This window comes from Theropithecus gelada, chromosome 19, assembly GCF_003255815.1.
Source record: "Theropithecus gelada isolate Dixy chromosome 19, Tgel_1.0, whole genome shotgun sequence".
NCBI lineage: Eukaryota > Metazoa > Chordata > Mammalia > Primates > Cercopithecidae > Theropithecus > Theropithecus gelada.
The window spans coordinates 226,718-234,777 of NC_037687.1; the positions used below are offsets into that span (position 1 = coordinate 226,718).

Consider the following 8,060-nt stretch of genomic DNA (forward strand, 5'->3'; position numbering starts at 1 on the left):
GGGTTAGCTCGGCCGGCCCAAAACCTGCTGCTGGACATCACAGTGTGGCAGCCAAGAGCAAGCGCTGGTCAGAGCCCAGTCCCCGGTAACCCAGGGAAGCGGCTTCGTCTCCACCTCTGAGGGCTGGGGGGCACTAAGGGCAGCACACGCGTGTGGCCGCCACTCGTCCCGCCTCCCACCAAGGACCACGCATGGGGTGGAGGCGTTCTCGCCCACGGCAGGATTTGCATCATGTGACACTGAAAACTGCCCTCACACAGGCCACGGTCCTGACCCATGGACCCATGTGGCAACCTGGACGCAGCTCAAGAACAGCATGCGCTGGGAGGGAAGCCAGATACCAACGGCCACAGCGGAGAGTCCACTGATACCAAACATCCAGAACAGGCCAATCCACGGACAGAAAGGAGCCAGGGAGAGAGCCAGTGGCAGCGTGATAGCTAACGGGGATGGGGCTTCTTCTGGGGATGACGGAATGTTTCAGAATTAGATAGAGGGGATGGTTGCAGGGCCACGAATACACTAAAAATCAATGAATTATAAACATTAAAATGGGTATATTTTATAGTTTATAGTTAAATCACCTAAATTATTTTTATAAAAAGGCAAACAAAACCATTATAAGTTACCATTTTCACAACGTTCAATATCTTTCTTTTTTTTTTCTTTGAGACAGAGCCTTGCTCTGTCACCCAGGCTGGAATGCAGTGGCGCCATCTCAGCTCACTGCAACCTCCGCCTCCCGGGTTCAAGTGATTCTCCTGTCTCAGCCTCCCGAGTAGCTGGGACTACAGGTGCCCGCCACCACGCCCAGCTAGTTTCTGTATTTTTACTACAGACGGGGTTTCACCACGTTGCCCAGGCTGGTCTCAAACTCCTGACCTCGTGATCCACCCGCTTCGGCCTCCCAAAGTGCTGAGATAACAGGTGTGAGCCACCACAAGAAGTCACGATATCTCTCATGTACATAAACACAAAAACCCTCAACAACATACTAGCAAACTGAACCCTACAACATCTACAGATTGTAAGCTTGGCCGGGCACGGTGGCTCAAGCCTGTAATCCTAGCACTTTGGGAGGCCGAGACGGGTGGATCACGAGGTCAGGAGATCGAGACCATCCTGGCTAACACGGTGAAACTCCGTCTCTACTAAAAAATACAAAAAAATTAGCCGGGCGAGGTGGCAGGCGCCTGTAGTCCCAGCTACTCGGGAGGCTGAGGCAGAAGAATGGCGTAAACCCGGGAGGCGGAGCTTGCAGTGAGCTGAGATCCGGCCACTGCACTCCAGCCTGGGCGGCAGAGCGAGACTCCGTCTCCAAAAAAAAAAAAAAAAATTGTAAGCCATGACCAAGTAAGATTCATCGAAGGGAGGCGAGGTCGATTTAACATCCAAAAGTCAGTTAATTAATACATCACGTCAATAAAATAAAAACCAAAGCACAGGATCATCTGAACATACCCAATCCAACAAAACCCAATACACTTCATAATGAAAAATACCCAACAAACTCAGAACAGACGGGAGCGTCTCAACCTGACAAAGAGTGTCTCGGACAAACTCACACTTACCCGCTTATCATTGCCCTCAATGGTCACAGGCTGCTTTCTCCTTCACACCATGAGCGTAACGTGTACTCTCACCTCTCATGCTAAACGGAGTGCCGGAAGGGGCAGTCAGCATAAGAACATCAAATAAAAAGAATCAAGATTGGTAAGGAAGCCAGGCGCGCTGGCTCACGCCTGTAATCCCAGCACTTTGGGAGGCCCAGGCGGGCAGATCACTTGAGGTCAGGAGTTCAAGACCAGCCTGGCCAACATGGTGAAACCCTGTCTCTACTAAAAACACAAAAAAATTAGCCAGACATTGTGGCATGTGCCTCTAATCCCAGCTACTCAGGAGGCTGAGGCAGGAGAACTGCTTGAACCAGGGAGGCAGAGGTTGCAGTGAGCCAAGATGATGCCACTGTACTCCAGCCTGGGCAACAGAGCAAGACTCCATCTCAAAAAAAGAAAAAAAAAGGCTGGGCGAGGTGGCTCACGCCTGTAATCCCAGCACTTTGGGACGCCGAGGTGGGCAGATCGTGAGGTTAACAGATGGAGACCATCCCGGCCAACAAGGTGAAACCCTGTCTCTACTAAAAATATAGAAGTTAGCTGGGTGCAGTGGCGAGTGCCTGTAATCACAGCTACTCGGGAGGCTGAGGCAGGAGGATCACTTGAACCCAGAAGGCAGAGGTTGCAGTGAGCCGAAATCGTGCCACTGCACTCCAGCCTGGCGATACAGCAAGACTCCGTCTCACAAAAAAAAAAGTAAGGAAGAAGTAAAACAATCTCTGTGATGGTGCTGGTGACATGATCTGAAAAACTGTTCAAACTAAAGTGAGTTCAGCAAAGATGCAGTACATAAAATCAATACATATAAATCCACTTTATTTCTATATAAAAGCAACAAATACAAAAAGAACAATGCCATTTACAATAGCATCAAGAGAAGCGTGAAATGTGTAGAGTACTCTGAGTGAACAAAGCAGTGTTAGAAGGAGGATCTAAGGGAATGAAAAGGCATCCCATGTTCATGGCTGGGAAGAGAACATTAAGACGGCAACACCCCCCACTGATTGACACATTCAACACCATCTCTATCAGAACCCTAGTTGGCTTCTTTGTAGAAACCCACGAGCCGATTCCAAAAAGCAAATGGAAGCTCAAGGTACCCAAAACAACCCAAACAATCTTGAAACAATACTTCCCAATTTCAAAATTCACCACAAAGCCACGGCAAAAACAGTGTGGTACTGCCATAAGGACAGCACGAAGATCAAAGAACTAGAACTGAGAATCCAGAAAGACACGCACACATTCACAGTCAACCGTATTTCAACAAAAGTATCGAAACACTTCCATGGGGAATGAACAGTCTTTAACAAATGGTACTGGGACAGTGGAATATCCACGTGCAAAAGAAAGAAGTTGGACCCCATCTCACACCATATGCAAAAATTACCTCAAAATGGATCAAACGCCTTAAATGTAAGAGCTAAAACCATACAACTTTTAGGAGAAAATATATGGATAAATATTTGCAACCTTTTGATTGAATCTACAAATGTAGGGGGAAAAAAATTGTGACCCTGGATTTGGCAATGGTTTCTTAGATAAGACACCAAAATCACAAGTGACCAAAAACAAACAAACAAAAAAACGGATAAACAACTTCACCAAAATTAAAAACTTTTGTGCTTCAAAGGACGCTATCAAGATAGTGAAAGGACAACTCAGAGAATAGGAGAAAATACCTGAAAAATCATCTATCTGATAAGGAACTTGTTCTCAGAATATATAAAAAACTTTTACAACTCAATAAGGAAAAGATAATCCCATTGAAAAATGGGCAAAGGATCTGAACAGATATTTCTCCAAAGAGAACACACAAATGGCCAATAAGCACAGGAAAAGATGCTCAATGTAAATCAGGGAAAAGCAAGCAAAATCCACACTGTGATACCACTTCCTAATCAGAGAATAACTGTGCTCAAAAAGACAGATAATAACAAGTGTTGGCAAGAAAGTGGACAAACTGGAACTCTCCTGTGCCCTGAAAATAATGCAGCCACTCTGCAAAACAGTCCAGCAACTCCTCCAAAAGTTAAACAGTATTTAACCATGGGGCCCAGGTCAGGGTCCTAATATCCATCAGCTGACAAAAACAAAACAAAGGTCTAGCAATCGGGCAGAGGAAGGACACACCGACCGACTACCACGTGGACGTATCTCAAAAGACTCCTGCTCCTGAAAACAGCCGGACACGAAAGGCCACGCATCGTATGACTCATTTTATCCCAAATGTCTAGAGCAGGCAAATCCGTGGAGACAGAAAATGGATTCCTGGTGGAAAGGGGCTGGGGGTCGATGTGGGGTTTGGGGAGTGACCACTAAGGGGTGTGGGGTTCCTTTTGGGGTGATGAAAATGTTCTAAAATTGACTGTGATGGTGGCTGCACCACTTGGTGAATACACGAACAACCACGGAACTGGACACATTAAAATGGTGAACTGTCTGGTAAACGAATTATACCTCAGTAAAGCTGTTGCCAAAAAGAGTAGATTAAAATATTTAAGGAAGTTTAAAAACTTGTGTAGTAAGAATTTCAGGCCGGGCGCGGTGGCTCAAGCCTGTAATCCCAGCACTTTGGGAGGCCGAGACGGGCGGATCACGAGGTCAGGAGATCGAGACCATCCTGGCTAACACGGTGAAACCCCGTCTCTACTAAAAAATACAAAAAACTAGCCGGGCGAGGTGGCGGCGCCTGTAGTCCCAGCTACTCGGGAGGCTGAGGCAGGAGAATGGCGTAAACCTGGGAGGCGGTGAGCTGAGATCCGGCCACTGCACTCCAGCCTGGGCGACAGAGCGAGACTCCATCTCAAAAAAAAAAAAAAAAGAATTTCAACGTTTCTTCATGGGTCCTCAGAGGTGGTATAATCATTCCCTTCATGAGAAAAACAAGGAGCCAGGCTCAGAGAGATAGAGTCAGTTACCCAAGCTCACACAGCAAGTTACGTGAGATAGTCAGTTACCCAAGCTCACACAGCAAGTTACGTGGTGCAGTTACAAAGTGGAGCTCAGGCCGGCGGCCTGCAAACCCTTTCCCGCCCGTCACACTGGGGAGCACAAAGGGGAGCACAATTGACCCTTGAACAATGTGGGGGTTACGGGTGCCAACCCTCCACACGAGTGAAAACCCCCGCATAACTTCTGACCCCCCAAAACTTTATTAATAGCCTCCTGTTGGTCGGGAGCATTACTGATAACATCACCAGGTGATAAACACGTATTTCGTATGTTGTATTATGTACTGTATTCTCACAAAAAAAGGAAACTACCGAAAAAGTTATGAACAAAATTGTCAGGAAGAGAAAGTATACTCCCTATTCACCAAGTGGGAGTGGACCATCCCGAACGTCTTCGTCCTTCTCCTCTTCACACTGAGCAGGCTGAGGAGGAAGATGAGGGGTTGGTCCTGCTGTCTCGGGTGGCACAGGTGGAAGGAAATCCACGTATCAGTGACCCGTGCAGTTCAAGCCCATGAGGTTCAAGGGTCAGCTGTCCAGCAAAGCCACGGAAGGGAGCTGGGGCAGTCACTGGGCGTGGAGTGACTCCAGCAACAAGGCCGGCAAGGACCGAGGAGAAGTGGAGAGTGACACCACCCGTTCAACTTCAGAAAGCTGAGCTCTGTGGTGGCAGAGGGCACACAGACCGCGGAGGGAAGGAAGAGCCAGCAGGGCCCCCAGTGGGAAGGGGCCACGGGGACTGGAAGCAAGTGGCACAGAGCACATGGCAGCTGCAGGGGCAACTCACGCCTCCTGCCTGGGGTTGGTCCGGGTCCCACCGAGATGGCCTCACCTCTCTCAGGACACAGCAGGTGGCCACCAGCCACAATCACTCCGCACAGCCACACGCGGTGTGACGCCACAGTGACAGCATCCTAAGTGACCTCTGCAATCACCCTCGGTCCTCTCTAGCACCCTCTGGGTAGGGGTCGAGGACAGGCTCTCTGGGCAACAGTTCCTGCCTCAGTCAGGGGCTGCCTTTCTACTCCTGCAACCAGGAGCCTAACAAGGGGCGGGCAGGCGACCACATCAAACGAGGCCCCAGTCCGGACGGTGAGCTGACAACAGCCCCGCAGGCTCGAGATCCACACCGAGCCCCCGGAGAGGCGGTCTGCAGGGTCTGAGGAGGATCTGGCCCTTATCTGACTTGCCATTTAACAGGAGAGCTAAGGCAGAGGAGGGCAAAGAGGGAAGTGGCTGGGAATGACAAAGGGCCACCAACAGGGAGGCTCTGAGCAGCCTGGGATCCCCAAGTTCATTTCCGGGTGACTCCGAGCTCTTGGAACTTAACACGGAATACGGACTTCATGGATCTTCTTCCTCCTGCTGCCCCTGCCTGGTGTCCAGGTGCAAGTCTACTCTCAAAGTGGGTTCCCAGGGACCCTATTTCACCCACTGAGAGCACTCCGCATGCTTCCCTCTGAGTTCACTCCCAGGAAAGACGAAGTCCTCTGTTTTGTCAAAGTGGAAGCAGGAAAAAGAGGGGGAGCCGGCCAAGGGTATTCCAGGCAACAAAAAAAGTGAAGGAAGCGCAAACAGCATTCTAGAAACAAGGTCCAGAGGACAACAGGCCACAGACCCAGGCATCCACCAGGGTCTTCAGGGAGCAGAAGCAGCAGGCAGCTACTCAGCATCAAGACTGCACCAGAGGCCTGAGTGCAGAGCACAGACCAGCCCTTCTCCCAGGGCAGCCCCCAAAGGTGTAGAGTGCACCAGAAAACACAAGGGGCCACCCTTGTAAGCTTAACCCCACATGACAGGGCGGCAGGTTCCATTCGCCAAGATGGCTGCACCTACCCCTCCCATGCCACAAGCTCTCCCCAGTGTGACTGGAACCTCCTCCTCCTAAGACCATGCTTAACCCCCCTCCCCATCCACACCAACTCAAGTGCCAGGCCCTTGCTGGACCGCCCAGCACCCCACTCCTCCGTCTGACCGACGTTCCTTGGGCGCCCACTCTGGGCTCAGCAAGGCAGTGGCGAGGTGGTTAACCCGAGAAACAAGTTCCACCTGCCTCCACCCACATGGCGTTGCTAGTTTTGGACACAGATAACAAACGAGTGGACATGTATGGCACCGAGAAGAGAAAACAAGGCGCAGGGGCTCTGCAACTGTGGGTCAGGGAAGGCCTGGGGTGCCTGAGTTGAGGTTGAACCACTCGTTGGCAGCGCCCAAAGGGGTAGAGTGCACCAGCAAACAGGAGCCCAGGGCCCTAGACTCGGGGGATCAGTGGGGACGACCCCGCAAGGCTGCGGGACTCAGCAAGGAGGACCATTTTATCCCAGGGAGCATGAAAAGCCATGGATGGTTTTAGGCAAGAGCAAAAGACCGTGCTCTTAGGTTTGTTTTTTTTTTTTTTTTTGAGACGGAGTCTCGCTCTGTCGCCCAGGCTGGAGTGCAGTGGCCGGATCTCAGTTCACTGCAAGCTCCGCCTTCTGGGTTTACGCCATTCTCCTGCCTCAGCCTCCCGAGTAGCTGGGACTACAGGCGCCTGCCACTTCGCCCAGCTAGTTTTTTTGTATTTTTTAGTAGAGACGGGGTTTCACCGTGTTAGCCAGGATGGTCTCGATCTTCTGACCTCGTGATCCACCCATCTCGGCCTCCCAAAGTGCTGGGATTACAGGCCTGAGCCACCGCGCCCGGCTGGTGCTCTTAGGTTTTTAAAAGATTAATCTAGTAGAGTATGAAGCATTCCCGTCTGCCACTCTGGTGCTCGTGATTATTCTGGAATACTGATACATAATAAAGTAACTAGTGCTGATTATGTGCTATTAAGTTGCAAATTGCCATTTTTATGGGTTAAAAACAGCAGAATATTGTCAACTTCACAAGGTTCAACTTGTATGTACAAGCCATTGCGGCAGGACCTCATCAGACCTCCTAGCTCTGAAGATCGACCATTAACTTCCCATTTCAGAGATGAGGAAAAGGAAGTTCGGCGTCACTGGGCAACCTGCCCAAGACCACACACACAACAAGTCCGGTGGTCAGAGAGGCTGCCACGGCTCCTCACGCTCAGCATCCTCACACTAGTTGGTCCGAACCCATCCACCTCTCTCTCTGACCAGACTCTGCATCCCTGTTGCACAGGCCCTGTCGGCTCCATTCACTGCGAGATCCTCAGGCTGAGGACAGAGCAGGACCGCCTTAGAAAAATCAAATTCACGGCCGGGCGCGGTGGCTCAAGCCTGTAATCCCAGCACTTTGGGAGGCCGAGATGGGCGGATCACGAGGTCAGGAGATCGAGACCATCCTGGCTAACACGGTGAAACCCCGTCTCTACTAAGAAATACAAAAAACTAGCCGGGCGAGGTGGCGGGCGCCTGTAGTCCCAGCTACTCGGGAGGCTGAGGCCGGAGAATGGCGTGAACCCGGGAGGCGGAGCTTGCAGTGAGCTGAGATCCGGCCACTGCACTCCAGCCTGGGCTACAGAGCGAGACTCCGTCTCAAA

At 50.8% G+C, this 8,060-nt stretch overlaps 1 protein-coding gene across 1 annotated transcript in view; it reads right to left on the minus strand.

The window, feature by feature from the left end:
* Positions 1 to 8,060, minus strand: part of MIER2 (MIER family member 2) — a 31,781-nt gene that overhangs the window by 21,856 nt on the left and 1,865 nt on the right. The window lies entirely within an intron of this gene.